A 20,774-nucleotide genomic window follows, 5' to 3' on the forward strand; every position below is an offset into this window, starting at 1 on the left:
CTGCCCTCAAGACCTTCTTGGGTCCTTAATTCCTGACCGCTAACATCTGTCCACCCCAGAGACACGGTCGCCACCCTCACATCTTGACAGCAATGCCACGAAAAGTTCTCACAGAAGTTCGATGCATCAGAATGTAGTCATGGGTGGACTTTGCTACCTTAGGGCAGAGAGCAATATTTTAATGTCCATTCGCAGCTTCCTGCATTTTTAAGCTTAGGAAAAAGTTATTCCTATTTCACTCACAGCAAAGTTCTACAAGGAAGAAATGGACTCCGCAGGGTAGGAGACATCCACACGCTTTGGCCTGAGCAAACCGTAACAGGGACTTGCCCGGAGTCCCTCTCTGGCTCAGGGTGATGAGGACGCCAAAAGAATAGGAACATCAAGGTGTGACCTGCGCATTGCCCAAGAGGGTATGCGACCTTTCTTTGTCGAAGTCCAGACAGAACAGACCAAGTAGATTGACTGGCTCCAGGAGTTCAGTGAGGACCCAGGGGCAGCTTTAAGAAGGGTCAGCCGCTGCTTCGGACAGCCCTGTGAGGTCGCAGTGCGGACCGCAGGCTTTGGAGTCGCACAGACCTGGGTCTGCAATCAGACCCGCCTGCTCGCTACCTAACAGACGCTGCAAAAGTCACTTGATCTCTCTGAACTGCTCCTCTTCCTCTAGAAAGGGGGGTGGGGGGGTGACACTGACTACCTCAGTGGGCTGCACGGGATTAGGTGGGCTCTGACTGTGAATGCTGACCATAGTGCCTGGCACACAGCAAGAGATGAAAAAAAAGTTTAAAAAAGGTCACGTGGACTAAACAGAGAGAAGCCGTGTGCTGTCATTACCAGTGAGAGGGCGTAACGAGTCCAGAAGTCCCACTGACATCTTCTGGTTTTCCATGTAAAATGATTACTAGTAACCATTCAAACCAAATTCAGGATTACAATAAAAAGTAGATTTCAAATAATTAGGGATCATCTGAAAAACAACATGGCCACAGGATATCTAGATACATTCAGACCGTGGGAAAGTTGAACAACTAAAGAGGACAGGAAGAGTTGAGAGCACAGTAGCCTTCAGAGTGTTACTTGCTAACGATCACCCACAGTTTCCAAACACCCCTTGGGGTTCCTTCCTGTGGCCAGCTGTTAAGTGGAAAACGACACGGTAGCCTCCGCACTGTCCTCTGAAGTCAGTTGGTGCCCATCTCGTGCCAACTCCATTTGTTCAATAGTTTAAACACCAGATTATAATTTTGAGGTACTCATAAACCAAATCCACATTTTTATTCCCAAAGAGGCTGAAAACATGTCCTGTGCTCCAAAAATTTAAGTTATTTAAAACATTTGAGAAATACGCTTTTTCCATTAGGGCAAACTGCTACAATCTTGCTGATCTAGAGGAGGATACCGGAACCACAGAGTCTGAATGAAACACGTTCAAGAGTATATTTTTTCACATTGAGAAGCAAACAACAAAAGATTTTTCAAAAGCTACCCCCCAAAAAGTCTGATACAATCCTGGCTGGAGAAAAAAACTCAGAAATACAGAAAAGGACGGGAGCGAGTACCCTCCCACTCCCCTTGCCCACCCTGGTCCACCCCTTTTGCAGGCAGGGCATACAATAATTTCCAGAGGAACATGAGATTTTTTCTTTATCAAAGAGGGGCAGAGGTTATAAAAAGGTTGAGAAACACCTTTGGAAACCCACCAGCTGGAGAACTATTTAAATATCACTAAGGACAACGTATTCTTCCCGAGAGGCACGCTTCAGGAAGGAGATGAATTGGAGCCTTTAATCTCCTCTGTGGTGAGCGGAGCCCGAAAAATCAGATTATAAACATTGGAATAGCAGCGCCCCTGGTTCCATCAAAGGTTGTACTGCAGGGACCGTGTGAGACCTTTGTTGTGCCAGTCCTCACAGAACAAGGTCCTGGGATGAGGACTCGCTTCTTTACACAACTGCTTATCCTACATTCGTTTGAAAAGGTCGATAAAATAATAAATATTACCACGATAATGGTCAGTTTTGTGGCAGTTTAATAAAAGCTACTTTTTAAAACATTGCATTTATTGGGGTAACATCAGTTAATAACATTGTTCCGGGGTACAATCCTGTAATAAATTGATACATCATCCATATATTGCATCGTGTGTGCTCACCACCCAAAGTCCAATCCTTTATCACCACATACTTCACCTCCTTATGCCTTTTTCCCTCTCCCCCTCCCTCCCTTTCCCTCCGATGACCACCACACTGTTATCTGTGTCCGTCTGTTTGTTTGCTGCATTTTTTTATATCCACAGATGAGAGAAACCACACGGCTCTTGTTTGTCCTTTTCTGTCTGATTTATTTCACTTAGCATGATACTCCCCAGGTCCATCCACATGGTCACAAATGGTAACAGTGTATCTTCCCTTCTGGCCAAGTAGTATTCCATTGTACAATGTATATGCATTGCGTCTTCATCCAATCATCCATCAAAGGTTGTTCTCATGTCGTGGCTACTGTGAATGCTGCTGCAATGAACATAAAGGTACATATACCTTCATGAATAAATGTCTTCGAATCTTTGGGGTGGATGCCGGGAAGAGGAATTGCTGGGTCGTGAGGTATTTCTATTCTTAGTTTTCTGAGGAACATCTGTACCATCTCCCATAGTGTCTGTACCAGTTTATGCAGTTTCTCCACATCATCCCCGACACCTGTTATTTCTTGTCTCACTAATAATAGCCATTCTAAAAGGTGTGAGGTGGAATCCCATTGTGGTTTTGGTTTGTATTTCCCTAATAGCTAGTAACTCCTCATAGGTTAGCCATTTGTAAGTTTTTGTGAGTAAAGGATCTATTCAGGTCCTCTGCTCATTTTATAATTGGATTCTTTATTTTTTTTTGATGAGTTGTATGAATTCTTTATATATTTTGGCCATTAGCCCCTTATCAAAGGTATTATTTGCAAATATCATCTCCCACTAGGTTAGTTGCCTTTTTGTTTTATTGATGGTCTCTTTTGCTCTGCAGAAACTTTTTAGTTTTATATAGTCCCATTCACTTATTTTTTTAGTTCCCTTTTGGGGTCAAGTTCATAAAACCCTCTCTGAGACCAAGGTCCGTAAATTTACTACCTGTTTCCTTCTATTAGTTTATTGTTTCAGGTCTTATATTTGTCTTTTCATCTATTTGGGGTTAATTTTTGTGTGTGGAATCAAATAGCAGTCTCGTTTCATTCTTTTGCACATGGCTGTCCAATTTACCCTATATGTTACTCTTTTAAAATGACTTTTCATTTAAGTGAGACATGTTCTGATATACCTTTTTTCTGTAAAAGCAGAGTATTTTTGCTTATACAAATAATTTAATCACCTTCTGCTACTTCAGTACCTTCCATCTGATGTTTGTTTCTTTGCATTGAGATATCTACTCGGTGTATTTTCAACCCTTTATCTTGAATGCAGTTGTTCATCATAGATTATTTTTCATTAAAATATTTTAAACAATAGAAAAAATCACTTTTTGGGGCAATAATAACTAGTTCAGGATGATTTGCATAGCTCTGAACAACTGCAGAAGTGGCAAGTTCTGATATCTCATCTGCTGCCAAATTCCTGAATGTTTCAGGAAAGTGCATGTTATTAATGACAGTTCATAACGATGAGTACAAATTTATATTGTCAAAATTATCAGTGGACACTTCGGCTTACGTGAATAGAACCACTTCAGTGTTTACATTATAAAGGGGGTGAGCACGCTGGAGACAGCTGTGTGGATGCCAGGTTGCGGGCGAGTGTGAAGTGGGCGGTGACAAAGACCCAGGGCTGGCAGGCAGTGCAGCTGGAGTGAGGACGGGCTGGAGGCCGGGCAGACACCAGGAGCTCAGAGTCTCGAACTGCAGTGGAGGTGTGGTGGAGTAGGTCAGAGAGAAGCCTGTGCAGCTCAGTGAACATGATACATCTCCCTGGGAGAAGGATGCTCCAAGACAGCGTTTACCGCCCTTGGTGTGGCCCGCTGTTTAACCGCCGAGGCTGGGGCTGGCTGACCTGCTGAGCAGAGCTCCCACGCAGATAAAATCCTGGCCAAACAAAACAGGTGAGCTCATCCAAAGGCGGGCGGAAGTGAAGTCATGAAGTCAGTCGTGGAGAACAGAGGGCTTTTGGATCACCTGTGGCAGCTGGGTCTGTCTTCCCCTCGTGCCCAGATAGGCAACTCCAAACTCCTTTGCTGTGTGCAGGTGTTCTATGCCAGAGGACAGTCTGGGACTGGGCAAGGACCGCACAAGGTGGACTTAACTCCTCAGATGCTTCCCTGGCAGTGGGTCCCCGACATCAAACTCAGAAGGGCTCTTTAAAAACCAGCTGTTTAGCTCTGGGTAACTTGTGTCATTGCAGTTGTAAAACTCATCACTGGGTACTTCTGTCATCTCACTGCCTTGCAAGCCAAGGCAGGTTCACATAGGCCAGTTTTCCAGAGGAAGAAGGGGAAGAGACAACAAATATTAGATGCCATTGGTGACTGGATACGGATTAGGGAAGAAATTATGACATGGATGTTAACTTCCAAGGACCCACGATAGTTAGCTGGTGAAGAAAACAAAATAAGAGTAGAATCTCGTAAGGCTCTACTCCAGACTCAATTATTTGCTTAGAATAGTGAATTCAGGGAATCACTCTTGGGCTTCATAATTTTTTTTATTTTCTTTAGAACCTAGTGAATCATTTCTGACATTTGAGTCTCCATGTAATGTAAAAGGTACCCAACAATTTGGAACTGAGAGAAATAAACATACTACATATTTGTTCTCTGTCAATATGGGCTGATAAAGTGGAGTACTTTAAGGATTCTAATGTCAACTTCTATATCACTGACATGACTAAGATTAACATTACATTTCTCAATCCTTATGGTGCCTTGATTTCAAGAATGTAAGTTTTGCTTAACATCTGAATATCTACTGTATCCAAAACACTGACACTCAGATAAATAAGGAATTGTACCTGTCCAATGAAAATGCATAAGAATGTAAATTAACCTCAAAAGGAAGTGGAGTTAGTCACCCTGAGGAAAGTTTCTTACTAACAGATACAAAATTGAAAAGCATGAGGCAAAATTTGATTTCAACATTTTTTTTAGAAAAAAGGTGCATAACTTTCATCAGATAAAAATTGGTCAAGATCATTGTTTTGCAGTTTGAGCAGTAGATTCTATTTCTAAACTATACCAGATGTCTATTATTTCTAAGATAAAGGAGCTGAGAGTCTATTATAATTACACTTTAGAAAGAGAAAATCTCATACGACCCCAAGTGACCTTTAATGATTTTAGTTTGAAGAACTTTTTCTTGGAGTACCTGGTCATAATCTGCCACTCAGGTGGCTCTGGTTGATTGATTAGAAAAGGAGGAAGCCTCAGAAAAAATAAAAAGTAAAAAGAAGCCTTAAAATATTAAAAAGCAATTCAAAATGTGAAAACGAGAAGCAAAATATTCCTTAACATAAACAATTGAAGTAAATTCAAAGTCTAAACAAACTTAAGACTAACAGTTTCTAAATTCCTTTTTGCCAAAGCTTAAGGCACTAACTGGTCTGTGTGAAGCTAACAGAGAGACAGACAGACAGAGAAACAGACAGACAGAGAGACAGACAGATCACGGATACCAAATCACCACCAATTCAAAGCCGTGAAGTTGCCATATTTTACCAGCAGTTTACAGACAGCAGAATATGCCCTCTTAGTAATGTTCTAAACATTGTGAACAATCTGAAATTGTAAGTCAATATAATGAAAATTAAGCATTAAAGGAAGTTAATGAAAAAGATTGCCTACCTATTTGTAAGCAACCAGAATCCATTATTTGAGACGTTACACATAGTATCTGGGGGTCCAGCACTGGAGAGGAGAAACCATCTGTTGAACGTCATAATCCCGCTGCAGACACTTGATAAATCCATGTTCTAGAATTGGGGTCTGACGAGCCCAGGAACCGGGCACTCTTGGGCCATTTGGTATCAGCATCCCTGCCATGGTAAGGCCTGCCGCACTTGCGAGTGTTCGCGTCTGGGCTCTGCGATGAATCCCCAGGGAAGAGAGTTCCCAGCAACATTAAAAACGAGGGACTCATTTCTCAGAGCTGAGTCAGAAGGTGGCAATGACCTGGGGAGCAAAGAGAAGAGGCAAGGGAAGGAGGACTTTGTAAATGCAGTGTATACACCACATTCATTGAAACACTGTCTCTTGCATCCACAACCGGTATCTGACCAGGAAAGGGGGTAGTGCTGTGTTCATTCTTATAAACAACTATAGTGGTTCCTGTCATATACAAACTAGTCCAGTCTTCTGTGATTTAATAAATGCCTAAACATGGGCTTTTCTTATGTATGTATGCATGCTGGGTAAGGTATGGCATGCATAAATCAAAATCTAGTACAAAATTCTAGTCACAGATGACAGATTTTCAACAGTCTGACCTTACCCTTCAGTTAATGAAAGTACTTTGTGTTTCAAATACACCTATTCATGACACGCACCTCATTTTATCTTGTTTCCATATGGATAGGACTTGCGATGGGGAAAACAATGACAAATCTGTCTCCCTGAAAGCATTCTACCAACCCTCCCTCCTCTGCAATTTATCTCCTGTTCCCTCGTCCCGACCAAGTGGCCCCGAGGGAGGGAGCTGCACTCGGATGCCACTGGTGATGACTGCCGTCGCTGCGTCTCCTGTTTACCAGAGTCAGCAAAGGTCTCTCTGCAGCCCAGTGCCCGGTGCTGGGCCACCTCTGTCCCCAGTACTCATTGCCGAGTGAACGCCAGGGCAAAATCTCCCATGCCTGTCCTCCGTCCCCTCCCCCAGCCGAGCACGGGACAGGCATTAAGTAAGGCCCCTTTCGCTTCCCCCGCTTGCACACTCTCACAAGCCCCCTTTGTTCCCTGCCCTCCGCCCCATCTACACGCTGCAGCAGCAGCCGCCCAGATGTTCTCTATCAAAGCCTGAGCCATGCCAGCAAACTTTGGCACGCATGAAAGTGCACTGAGTGCTGGCCCTCCAGAAATACCTTTCCCCCCCTCTGATTTCTGCAAATATTTTTAAATGTTAATGGGTTCCACTCACCCACAGCCTAGAGGAAGGTTACAGAACAGGGCTCTGTGTGTCCAGCAAATTAGCAGCCCGAGGATACTGCTTGGCGCCTGGGTTCTGTCCCACCCTCGGGCGTTGGCTGGGGTTCTCCAACCTTGAACTGTGGAGGCCAGTTTGCCAGCACATAGCTTTCTAGTGACAGGGGTTAGATGGGTGGTTGACAGGAAAGTTGCTCCAAGCTCCAAAAAGAAAGGGCTCTATCTTGCTCTGATGTTTCTCAGAGCAAAAGAGATCCTTTGAGCATCTCCAAAATAAAATTTTGAAATATTTTCTCCCTCTTACTCATCCTCTTCCTTCTCATCTTTTTTTTTCTAAATAACTTTTTTATGGCTCAACACAGAGGCACAGAACAATTTTATGAGTGCACTGGTACTTTGGGTATCATGTCCCTTCCAAAGCACCTCAATGACAGAAAACTGGTACATTAACAGAAGCCTTGGTGCAAGTTTTAATGAAGTGGAAACTTGGATCTTTTCTATAGAGGTGGAAAAGTGATATGTATTTGGAAGGACAACAGTGACTGGCATGTATTAATCACAGGAGACACTTATTCATCTTACTTGCACTCTGACAGTTATTTCAGGGCCCAACTGATTGAAAGCCACCCTTGAAGACTGTTTTTAATCCTTCCCTCATCATCTCACTGGTCACTCTGGGAACAAATTGCTTAGAAGTTAACATCTAGGCCCTAGTTTCTCCATGGCTGTGACTCCCCTTGTGGCGTATGAGGTCACGATGCTAGAGGTAGGCAGCCCACTCCCCGCCCCCACCCACACAGGGAGTGGGGGACCTGGCTCCCGGGTCTCTGGTGCCCCAGCCGCGAGCTTCAGACAATCACACTGTCACCCACAGGCCTCACAGTGTGCAGCTACACCACAGCGGTCCTGCCTCCAGTGAAACGCTACTCCACCCCTTTCTGGTGGGCAGCAGTGGAGGGCAGGACGGCCCCGGTGAGGTCTGGCAGCAGAGAACATGCAGGGTTACACAACCCAGACAACTCCTGAGAGCCCTGAGAAGCAAAACCACCCACTGACACATCAGCCTAGGCACTGAGAAAGGAACCCAAACCTGACCGCCTACATCCATGAGATTTTTCCATTCCACTGTCTTCACTGGCATTTTCTAACTCTTCCTGGTCTGTTTTCACACGGGTGGGGCTGGCCATGCAGAACACAGTGACGAATCTCTCTCCACTGGAAGTGATCATTACAGGGGCTTCCAAAAGACTCACCAACTCTTCACTGGAAAGCATCCATAGACAGGTGAGTCTGCAGATTCTTTGAATCCCTTGCTTCATAATCTACCTCTTGCCCTTCCAATCCTGGACTATTACACAGTCCTAGTCAAATCTCCACAATGAAAAGGCATATTTAAATGAAACTTCCAGTTCTCAATACACTCTGACCTTAACGCTCCCCAGTCCCACTCCCAGACACTGCCGAAGCTTTGGGAGGTGGTCTTACAGCCTCAGTACGGTAAGCGAGGAGCTCAGCTCCGGCGCACCCACAGACTGTACTACTGTGCTGGCGATATTGAGAGAGCCAGCTCCTGACACTCTGTCATTCAACTCTGACCTGAGATGAAACTAAGATTTTCAGGTTCTGAATTTGATGCTTAAAACAGGGGAAAGTTGGACAGCTTTTCCAATTCTCTCTTTTTTTCTTTAAACATTATTTCTCTCTATTAGTTAAGAAGTTCTGAGATAATTTTAAAACTGAAATTAAGAATTTTTATTATGTGTTCATTCTAAAATGAAATGTAAATACATTTAAAAAGCAAAATTTTACTTTAAAAGCTAAAAATATAAGCAGGGGCCATGCCTTCAATCTCCAAATAAGTGACGACTAATTTTGTTCAAACCAAAATACAGCTAAATGTTTGTGTCAATGTCAATCATTTGGACTTTTCAGACATGAAAAAACCTAGTGTACAGAGCGCTGCTCTTGGCAGTGCCTGCAAGTGTGACTCACCCTGCAAGTGATAAGGCTCCGGCACAGGTACTGTCTGGGTGTCAGGCGAAAGAATGTAAACAGACAGCCAAAGCACAGAAGGGACTTCACTAAATACACGGTATGAATTATTCTCAAACACCAACCCGAGCGGTCATAAATGCGCTGTGCACAGAAAAGCACAGTGATAAAAAACATACGTGTCTACCAAAGAACACGACCATCATACACAACACTAAAAACTCGGCAGGAGAGGCGTGCTGGCCCAAAGGAAAGAGCTGCAGGTTAGCCAGCCACTGCCCAAGCGCACACGCCTCTGTTTAGGGGGAAAACAGGAAGTACAAGCCCAACGGAGGGTTTAGGTATAACAGTGCTTCTCAGGCTAAGTCAGCAGACTCTTGGAGCCTACAAAACTCTTGTCTTTCTTTAAAAGGGGGATCTGCAAGTTTGAGGACCACTGCTACACACCCTACATCCTTACTTAAGCCAATATAAAGAAGATATTCTTTTGGTTCAAGCAGGGAGTTAAACATAATTGTCCATCCGTTCCACCTCCTAAAAATCAGAAAAAGAATTGCAAGTGAAAATCAATCCACCACAAGCCTGGAATGCTGGAAAGGAGAGCATCAGTGTTCATAAAAGAACAGAAAGAATTTTCTAGATCAGACTGTGGGCAGGCAGTTAGTGAAGGCCGGAACGACTGAGCCAATCCCTGCACGTAGAGCCTCTTGCCTCGGTGCTTCCCCTGCAGAAAGGACAAGTGCTGGTGTCCCGTAAAGATGAGTTAACTCAGAGCAGACAGAACGGCTGTGGGAGAGATCTGTGCCTGTCACAAGACCACGAGACCTCACAGAAGAAAACAAGGACCTCTTACACCCAGGCCTGCCCTGGAGCATGTCACACCTCCCCTTTGCACAACGAACGGACAGAGCCAGGGCCCCCCGTGGACTCAGGAGGAACAAGTATTATTGCCCAGATAGGTGAAATGGGTTCCAACAAGCAGCGGAGATCAGCCTTGCCTGGGGGCTCTCAACCTCCTTCGTGAGGTAGACCCCTCTGGCCATCGAATGAAGAGCCCCTCCCCAGAATAGTGTTCTGAAACGTATACTATAAAAAAATAGGATTTAAAATGATGTAAATCACACTGAAATAAAATTCTCAGAATATTGTTTAAATTATCACATAAAACATTTGCTTTTTTATCAACACAAAATGGCAAGATCTAGCAGTAGGTCTAGTACTACCAAAATTCTGAGTTGGTGTTACAAGCCACTCTTACAAATTAATGTGATATGGAAACATGTGTGATTTCTATCAGGGACAAAGTCACAGATTCTGCTGATAATATTCCTATAGTTGCTGGCTACGTTCATAACTGAAAAAACTGCTAAATTTCATTCTGAGGCCAGTGAAAAACAAATGTGGTTTTCCCCATCTGCATGAAGGGACACTGAGTTCCACCCGGGGGCCCCTCAGCGATCTCTGGCCCTCGAGCTCAGGACCGCTGACGGAGACCTTCATCTGCAAATACGAATAAGCGACCAAATATCAAACATATGAGAAAGTCAACCGAATGTTTTTAAAAAGCACTAAAGTCCATAAAAGAAGCAATTCCTGAGGAGAGAAAATTATAGGAAATTGGAAAGAATAAAATGACTACAACTAGTAACTACAGATAGCTTCAAAAGGAAAAGGTGTTAACTAACAAACTATACCAATCAAAACAGGATGCTATGAAAAAGCAGCAGAGATTTTGGGGGGAAATTATCATGATTGATGAAATAGAGGCTGAACTGAAGAATGACTGAGCCTCATTCAGTCAAAAAGATAGACAGTAAAAGAACGAGAGACAGGTACCTGCAAGTGTGTTTACACGTGCACATGCACACACACACCTGTGTGTCTAGGTGCTACATTCAAAGTGAGATGAATCTGTTCATGAATCTACCTATCTCTCTACCTACCTGCCTACCTACCTACCTCACCATGAACTCTTTCTAGCCTTTCTAGCCTCTTTCTGGCAGGGATGTAAAGAGTATAAGTTTTTCTTTTCTTTAATACATGATTTCTGTTAACTAAAGGCAAGAGCATAGTTTAGCCACATAACTATTTAATCTCCATTTTATTAATGGAATCAAAAAAATTATCTGCCCAGAACTGCCTTAACCTTAAAATTATTTACAAACTGTCTGTTCTTTTGCATATTAATAGCTTTACTATATCTCTAATTCACATATATTGAGCCTTACATAAACCCAATCCCTGAAAGAAAAACTTTAAAGTACTCGAAGTGATTGGCTTACTACAATAATGAGTAGCTTTTCTTAAAAAAAAATACTTGAGGAAAAAAGTGCACAACAAACTGTTGATCAGACTGCCTGGGTTAATCCCAATTATGAGGTGTGGCAAATCAGAGAAGCTACTTAAACTCTTTGTTCCTCGGTTTCCTCATGTGCAAAATGCAAAGGATAGTAAGAAGGTTGTTGTGAGGATTCGATAAAATAAAAATGAAAAACTCTTAGAAAACACTGCCACAATACATGTTAGCTACAATTATATTAATAAACTTTTCCCCTGGAAGATATCTTCCTCAGACCGATTTAGCATTCTATTATCTAGGTAACAGTTTTGAGGGATCCAGCTCCAAGTTCACTCTGGGCATAACAAAAATTTGTTATGAATAACGAGTAACACATAAAAAGTGACCACTTCAACGTTTTCTATTTCCATTTAGGCCACTTATCCCATAGTACTAAAGTTTCTAACTAGTCATTTGTTCAAAATGCTCCCTCTGAAAGGCAGACTAAAATCCTGTCCAAACTTTCCCAGGGGGTCTCTGCCCAAAGCAACAGTACTAGTCCAGTCCATCTGGCCCAGGGAGTCCACTTTCTCTGGTTTAACGTAGACTTTGCCGGGGACGGCTTCCACGTGGCGCGTGGAGCCAGTGTGAAAGAGCCCCGCCCGCCCTCCGGAGGAGGCTGGCGTCAGGCGGGAGGAGGGGCCTGTGCGCATCTCTTCTTCCACATTTCATATTTGCTCTGCGTCAATCAACAGATCAGGGTGCTGGGGGCCATTTTTTTTTTCCTGGACAGCTTTTTGTTAAACATTGCCAGCAAATCACTGCCTCTAGTCCAAAGGAAGCAGCGTTTGTGCAGTCCCAGAGTTAGAGTGACCACATCACACAAAAGAAATACGGTGTAAAAACAAAAACCAAACAAGGGAGTTTCTCCCCGTATATTCATAATGTAGCCGAATTTGGGAATCTAGCTGTCCATTCTGGTTTTAAAATTTGAGCATAAATCTTTTCAGATGTAACGGTAACTGATGTGGTAATGAAATGATGATTCCACATACTAAATTAAATTGGAAATAGTGATTGATATATGATGCACGTACTTTTAGAAATTCAGTCTGTTTTATTCCAAACCATTTAAAAACAGAATATTTTATTTTGCTCTGGAAATTTTATAAAGGTGTTTTGCCAAAAGCATTAAATATTTGATTCTACTTGTTAAGATTTGCAGGAACTGCTTTAAATTTATTATAAAAAATAACAGCAACAGCAACACATTTTTCCCTTTCATTAAGGTGGTGAAAAAAAAGAACTTTAAGAGCTTTTCCATAAAAATGCTCTAAAATATTCCATTAAAATTAAAAGGCAACTGCCATTTCACACGTGGTCAGATTTAACTATTCAAAGTTATTTTAGGTCTATCACTCCCCAGAGACCAAACTACCTGAGAGCCCAGCTGTGTTCAAAGATCTCCAGAACCCAGCCTCCAGGGTTGGATGGGCTGACACAGAGGGCTGTTAGAGCAGAGCAGGGGAGAACAATTCCAAGGTCGGTATTAGTATCCTGCTCTTCCAAATCCTCAACCAGTTCTGGGTTCCTCCGTGAGCCGATCATCCTGCAAGGGTCAGGGAGAAATCCACCCAGGAGCTAGGGGCCCGGGACAAAGCCCGGTTCCAATATTGACAGCATGTGGCTCCAGGTCAGCAACGAAATGAGAATATTAATGGCAAGCAATCTTCCAAGGGTGTGAGAAAAAATAGCATTTCAGTTAAAATCGTAGGCCCTCGTGATTGTATTTTTTAAATGCTACAAATAATATGCATATTCGTCATTAAATATTATATCCTTCTGGTATGGTTCTCCTTGCCTATTTTTGTTTTATAGCAATATTTCTGCTTTTTCAACATAGTTCAAACATTAGTTGCCAAAGAGATACATAGTTTTGTGCATGAGTAATTTATTAATGTGGTCCATTCTTAGGGTGGTCCATTCTATGTATGTTAAATTAGCCCTAGAATCAGATTGTTAAATACTTGTTTAAATGTTCCAAATATCAAGAAATAAGAGTACCCTATATTTTTCAGGAATTTACTATTGACTTTTGTGCTTAAACATTAGCAATCTTTTGCCAGTATCCTTGTTAGGATCGCCCAGAACCCCAACACACTGCAACGTTACTTATTTTTACCTTAGTGTCTGATGCGCTTGTCTTTGGAATTTCATTTTTTGAAATAAAAGGGAGTTGTTTAAAAAAAAGGTAAACTAAAAATTACAAGATAAAAGACCACAGACACAGATGATACTTAACTGAATTAAAAGACCCAAAGACTTACTCAGGAGTGTTAAGGTCTTACTTCCTGAACCAACGTTAGAGACAGGATGCTGTGTGGGAGCATTTTGTGTAGCTTCCTTTTTTGTTTAGATTTAAGGTTAAAGGACAGGACTTAAAAATCATACATATTCGGGGTATCATCCTGACTCTTTTGTTTACTAATTTTCTTGACCCTGAGTGAGTCACTCAAATTCAAGTGACTTCTGCAATTCATCAGATCTCCTTCAGGTCCATCAAAAAAAATGAGGAAAAAACAATATTTTTATGATCCTACTTACACAATATATGGTATAAATGCTGAAAAAAGAGTGGCAGTAACGTTCAGGCTAGGCCATGGTCTTTCCATGAAATATCCCTGCTCAGAACTTCTCAGTCTCTGCTGGAGAATAATTTCTTATTGTAAAATATGGTTATGATGTTACTTCAAGTAAAAGATTTCACCAGCTTCACACGCCCATGGCTTGCTTGCAGCCTCTGGCTTTCCTTCCACTTGAATCAAGGAAGGGGCAATTTCCAGTCTCCTCGCCGACGCGTTCACGGCGAGCTCCGCTCCGTCCGTTGGAAAGCTGCCACGCGTTTATGGGAGCCTAAGGGATATTGGAGAGTTGTCATCTTTCTCTTGCTCCCTCCCGCCGCACCAAAGACCGCGGCGCGGTTGCTGCACCTGGACACTGCGTTCCCTGCAGAGCACCTTGTTACCAAAATTGTGGAAAACTTGGACCTAGTTCAGAGAGGAGCTACTAAAATGATTAAATGACTGAGGGGACCAATTTATAAGGAACTCAGAAATGTTTAGTTAAGTGGTAATTGCCCCCAAAAAAGGTGTGGTGGCTCTGGCATTACGTTTGAATTTGAAGTCGTAATTGGCAGAGAGGCCTCCTTGCAGGCTGTCTACCCAGCCACCCTGTGAAGAGGGAGCCGACTCTCAGTCCTGCTCCACCCTCCGATCGTCACACAGGCTGCTTGGGTGGCATTCACACTCGGCGTAAGGGGGTGCAGCCAAGAGGGGCCCCTGAACAGGGGTTTGGAATGGGGTCCAGAACTCAAGGTGTCCAAGACACATTGCTAAGATACATAGGATGTGCTCACCCCTTTCCCCCCACAGGTGTGCGTTGGGGGAAGGGACACATGGAGCAGGGCCATTGAGAGCTGTTTTGAACAGCAACAGCTTTGCAGCTAACCTCTGGCATGGTCATTTAACATATCTGTAACATTTAACTGATTTCATGGATATGTTAGACAGCTGTGGCCAAGCTTTGAGCCAGGGAGTAGGGAGTGACTTCCACCCAAGATGTACCTGGGAGGCAACGCCCCCTGGCTACAGCACCTGCATGAGAGCTTGGAGACGATTAGCTCCACACCACAGGGCCACACCTGCCCGGACTTACCATGGCAGCCCAGAAAAGCTGAAAAATAGGGGAGCGATGGCAAGTGTAGCTGATTGTAGGAGGAGCCGGAAATGGGGCTGCAGAGGAAGACTGGCTCAGGGATTTAAACCCGGATGCGGCAGGCACTGGGGGGAGAACCACGCGGTTTTGGCAGAGTGGAGACCCCCCTCGAAGCTTTGCCAGGGAGAACCACGCAGTCTTGCCAAGGTAGGGATCCCCGCATCTATGTAGAGAAAGAACCACGCGGTTTTGGCAGAGTGGGGACTCCCCTTGCAGCTTTGCCAGAGTGAACCACGCAGTCTTGCCAGGGTAGGGACCCCCGCAGCTTCGGTGGGGAGAGAACCATGAGGCTGTGGCAGAGTGGAGACCCCCTCACAGCTTTGGTGGAGGGGAGAACCATGGTGGCTTTGGCCAGAATGGAGACCCCTGCAGCTTTGCAGAGGAGAACCACGGGGCTTGATCCTGGCCGACGACACAGCTGATGGCGTCGGGAGCCTGAATCGACTTCTTTTCCTGAGACACGGAACCCACAATAGGGCAGGGGGAGAAGGAAGGACTGTGTGCCTCTGTGGGTATCCTAAAGGACTTCGGTATTCTAATGAAGACATTAGGTCACTACTTTAGGTCTGGATAGCTTTAAATACGCATTTCCTTCTCACACATCTCTGGCATTGAGAGATGTCTTTCCTCTGGCAGCAGGCAAGCGAACCTAGTGGGGGGTCCTTTTGGTGATACTATACCGTACCCCCGACCCTTGGCCCTGCTCTGTAACACGAGGACCTCTACAAACACAGAAGGCAGCACTACTGAAGCAGAGGGCTCCTTTAAGAAGGCTGAAGGATGCTTCAGGGCAACTCTCTGGAATCGCAAGAAGTCTGAGCTGGGAAGGGCCAGCGCCTCCACCCCGGCCGAGCACCTGCCCACGCGCCATCACCAGTCTCCGCTGATGGGTGGCACCATCTCTTTAGAGCTGCCAGCTGAACCTGAGTATGCATGTCTGTCAAAACCACGCTGCTGGGAGCGTTAATTCCCTTAAGGATGATAGTTCCCACTTGGCCAAAGAGGGAAACCTAAGAATACCTGTAACTAACCGTTAGGCTGGAAGAGATCATGCCTCATAGCAGCGTTTCCCAAAATGCCTTCCAGGTGACGTTACTTATGTGTTACTCACGTTTTAAAAAAAAGAGGTAAAAGTGGGAATAAATGAAGTTAGACGGGGTGTGTGTGTGTGTGTGTGTGTTTTAACACTAACGTCTCTCAGAACCATTCGTACATCCGAGTCTCCTGGGTCCCGTGGCAGGGTGCGCACTACTTCCCACATTCAAACTGAGCGAGGCACACTCGACTCCCTAAGCACCGGGCGCAGGGTCTCTGCACGCACAGACATTCCCATCGTGCATTTCATGAAGCTGCGCTCAGTGAGTGACAGTGAAAGGTAGGAATCAGCTGGGCTGGAACACAGGTCTGAAATTCCCCTTCCCCCCTGTCATCTCCACACTGACACCCTACTCTTCCGTTACATGAATCTTTCGGTCCTACACAAATGAAACAAAATGTGTTACCTAGAAGCTACTAAAGCTCAAGTTCGAGGGCCTGCCCCTGGCCTGAGGCTCCCCTGTAAGTGTATCCACAGTACTGTAGTCTTTCCTCTGAAGGAGGGCCCGCAAAGTGGTACCACCTTCACGTCCCGCAAAACCTGCTGCTACCTTGTGAGTTACAAATCGCTCAGTGGGGTTTTGCCCAATTTATAACCTGTGATTGGAAAAGATGAACTTAAATTACTGACATTACGACCGATTAAAATGCCCTTTGGACTACTCTGGGGTCACCTTTGAGAGACTGGCATCCATCCTCCTGGGTTGCTAGAATGTTGATCTAAGTAAGAATTAAATCTAGATTCACTCTTTGTATACTCTTTCTAGTTATATCACCTTCTACCACCTCACTTCTTAGAATTCCTCTTAAGGCATTTATCACTGCGACTATTCTGTTTTCCAATAAAATAAAATAGCAGCACCTTAGTCAGTAGTCTTATCTCTAGTTTTCCTCCTCACAATATTGAAAGACTGCGGAGAGCCACACGGAAATCATCGCACTGTAAATATTAGCACAGTTGGAATTCCTTCTGAAGACCATCTGAAGTTTCTGCGTCAGTTTTTTCCACAAGTAGGGACTGACATCTTTAAACTTGAATCTACAGTACTGCAATTTGGCATTCCACTCCAATTCTTTAAAAGCTTCATTTATATTGATCTTGTCTTTTGGAATTTCCTGTAGGCTGCCTCAGATAAAATAATTTCCAGCCGAATCTTCATCTTATCTGCTCTCGACGCGGACATTATGCCTTCAAAATCAAATCTTATTATCTAACCCCAAACAAAAACACTTTATTACAGAATATCAAATCAGTAACATTAACAGACTGACCTTGGTAATTCATTTTACCATGATTGATAAGCCAATGTTTAAGCTTTGACTACTGATTCGCAAAGCTTTGCAAATTTCTTCCAGACTAGTCAAAATCTAACAAGGTACTCTAACCACCACACACAGAAATCACTATCCAACCGCTGCGTGTCTTAGACCAATTCAATGCTCTGCTCTCTCATTTTTCAAGTAAGGTTACAGCCAAAATTACAAAACTAGGACTGATGGTAAAGGGCAACCATTCTGCCTTCCTCTGTTTCATTCCCAGCATCCTCCTGAGTTGGTGGAGGTGAAAACACGCGAAGCCCAAAATAGCAGTTGTGCACTGCCAGCTCAGCCCCACCATTTCCAAGCCAAAGGGGAATTGACAGAAACCCCCTTTACAAGTCTAGTGTTTGTAAATATCCAATGAAATGACTTCATCCAGTCAATTATTTCTGGAGAAAGCTGGCAGAATAACGTAGCAATTAAACTGAGGACTGGTGAAAACTGTTAAACAAGAGAGCTATTTTGCTCAGCAGTTCTAGCTAATGCTTTTAATGCATTTTCATTAAAAAATGCTTGAAATACTAGTACAATTAGAAGGAATTGCCCCTTTACTGAGAAACATATTTAAAATATTCCAGTGCTGATAGCACATGGAAAAAGAGAAATGCAGTTTTCTAGTATCTCCTTAAGAGTCAGAATTTCTTAAGTATGATGAATTCTGACATAGAAACACAACTGTATCCAAATACAAGTAGAAAAGACATCCCAAAGCCAAAACATCACACAGTCAAGACTCCAGCGCCTGTGTGCTAGGTGTTCACTCCACAGTGAATGTGCTGCCTGCAGCGTCTTTCTCCCTGCCCAGCCTCCCACTGGCTCCTCCAATCGGCAACCAACACACCTTGATTCCCTTTCATGCATTCATTCATTCATTCATTCATTCATTCATTCAACAAATGGAGCCACCATATCAGGCATTTTTCTAGTTACCTGTAATGTAGCCATAAACAAAAATACTTTATCGTGTATCTCTTCTAGATGCCTATTGGTTATGCACTTGGAGACAGACCAAAGTTCTAAAACAAAGTAACAACCTGGAATCCAAAAGCTGATGGGAAAATCTCTGAATGCTTTTCAAAGTAAAATATAAGCTGTTAAATTACTTGTATCACTTTGTTTTGCAAAGACTCTTGGCATACAAATAAACGCCATCTTTCCTAGTACCTGATGCCATGGATACAAAGATTTTAAAAAGGGGAGGGTGATTTGGGGGCCATCTGCTAATAAAGTCAGAGGAGCTGGCGAAAGCCGAGAGCTTAGAGAAAAACCAAGCCCCAAATTTCCAAGGGAGAGTGACACTGGGAGGGTTAGTGACTAAAAACAGCTTGTACCATTTCACAAATACTTCTCATTTCTCTTTGTCAGAATACATGACGCTTCACTCACAAGATCCCTCTGGATGAGACAGCAAACTCTTTGGAAAATGCAAGTCACATGGGGTGTGAGACTAAGGGCTGTCAGTCACTCACATTTTGTTCACATGACCGACCGGAGAATTTAAGGCAATGTTTGCCAGGTATTTGTGAACTGAGGATTACTGTCAAGTCAGAATGGCAGGCTAGTTAAGATCACAGATTCCGGAGCCGCACTCTGCTTGAGTCTGGACACTGGCTGCATCACTAACAAGCTAGGCAAGTTTGCAAAACTAAAAAACTGATACCCGAGGTCTGTATCCCACATGGGAGTGAGATCCAAATTTATACGACAAGTTGAAAAAATGGCCTTACATCCGGTTCAAAGCATCTGAAATGCCCAGAGCTCAGGAAAACCAAACCATAGACACAATCTCTCACCCCAAGGCACACAGGACTCTCTCAAAGAGAGTCTTTGAATTTCCGCTCCCAGTAAAACATTAGACATCGTTTGAAGAAACCCATGCCCCATGAGGGGGGGCCCACAGAAACAGATCTAGAACCTTGCAAACTACAAATCCCAGTTTTACACGAATGATGTACTGTGATCTCGCTCGGGCTTTCGTTCTCATTCAGAGCCAACAAAACCTCCAAAATACCTTAATATCCATGTCTCTTAAGACGATTGATAACTCTTGAAATTGACCCCGTGAGCTAAACTTGGTAAAATTTAACAGGGGGCACAGGTGGTTCACCTTTATTGGAAGAGGTAGATGCTTGGAGTCCGCGAGCGAGGACCTAAACTATCGGCCTGCTCCTACTTTGCAGCCAATCTGCGTCTCACGGTCCCAGATTTCGTCTACGTTCAACAAACGGGATTACAATCCCCGCCAAACCTTTCGGGCGGCATTGTAAGCTTTACAGGCTGGGGGAAATGAGTCCACGTTTAAGATGAAGGGCTCGTGTACACCTAGATTTCAGAAATCACTTTCAAGTTCAAAGTTCAAAGGTTGCAAGGGAAATGCCAAACATGCTTCCCCTTCCGCCTACCTACACCTAAACCTGAAATCCTCATTTCAGCTCTTTCCTTGGTGTGCTATTTTCAAGCTACTCCTTTTTTTTTCCAATTTGTTTAAAAATACTGACACACTAATCATAAAACGTAAGCCAAAAATAAAAGGTGTTTGCATCTTTTCAACCTCGAAATCCTGCTAAAAACGATGAACTCGAGAAGCCCGAGAGGTGACTGCCCGAGGCAGAGCCAGAACAGTGTGTCGGGACCGGGCGGGAGCGGGACCGGGCGGGAGCGGCGGCTTGGGCAACGTCTGCCCCTCCCCCAGGGCCCGCGTGTTCCTCCGCCTTCTGGAACCTCGGAAGGCAGACGAGAGACCACGCGTCACAGGGGAGATTTGGACACCTCTTGGGAGAAAGGTTGAGGCTGCGTATTAGCAAGAACCGTTCGCAAAACACCAAGGACACCACCCACCACTGACAGAAACCCGGGGGGCGCTGGAGAGACCCTGTTAACGGTGCCTGTCCCCTTCCCGTTCATTAAACGGCTGTCCTCCGAAATGTTCCTTCGTAGTTAAACACCTCAACGTGAACACACTCTCCAGTCCACCGGCAGAGCACTCCTGGCCCAATTCTGAAAGGAACGTGCACCGCGAGCCCCACAGCACACACCTCAGAGCCACCGGGCAGCGGGCTCCGCCCCGCAGCTGGCGGTGCAGCCTCCGGGCAGGGACGCCCGCCCTCCCCTCCGCGGGGACTCGGAGCCACTTCCTAACTGCCTGATTTTCTCCATCCTGACCCCCGTCGCCCTTTCCTCCCTTAGCTCTTGAAGAGATTAACCCCACAATCACA

At 44.3% G+C, this 20,774-nt stretch overlaps 1 long non-coding RNA gene across 1 annotated transcript; it reads right to left on the reverse strand.

Annotated features, from left to right (window-relative positions):
- Positions 1-2,933: 2,933 nt before the first annotated feature.
- On the reverse strand, positions 2,934-20,667 carry LOC123818406. The gene is made up of 3 exons (XR_006785613.1): positions 20,595-20,667; positions 5,811-6,137; positions 2,934-4,564 (listed from the first exon to the last, which is right to left on the reverse strand). It is a non-coding gene; the product is annotated as an uncharacterized LOC123818406 (long non-coding RNA).
- Positions 20,668-20,774: the final 107 nt, after the last annotated feature.

Source organism: Phyllostomus hastatus, unplaced genomic scaffold (assembly GCF_019186645.2).
Source record: "Phyllostomus hastatus isolate PE091 unplaced genomic scaffold, TTU_PhHast_1.1 phas_contig_283, whole genome shotgun sequence".
Lineage (NCBI taxonomy): Eukaryota > Metazoa > Chordata > Mammalia > Chiroptera > Phyllostomidae > Phyllostomus > Phyllostomus hastatus.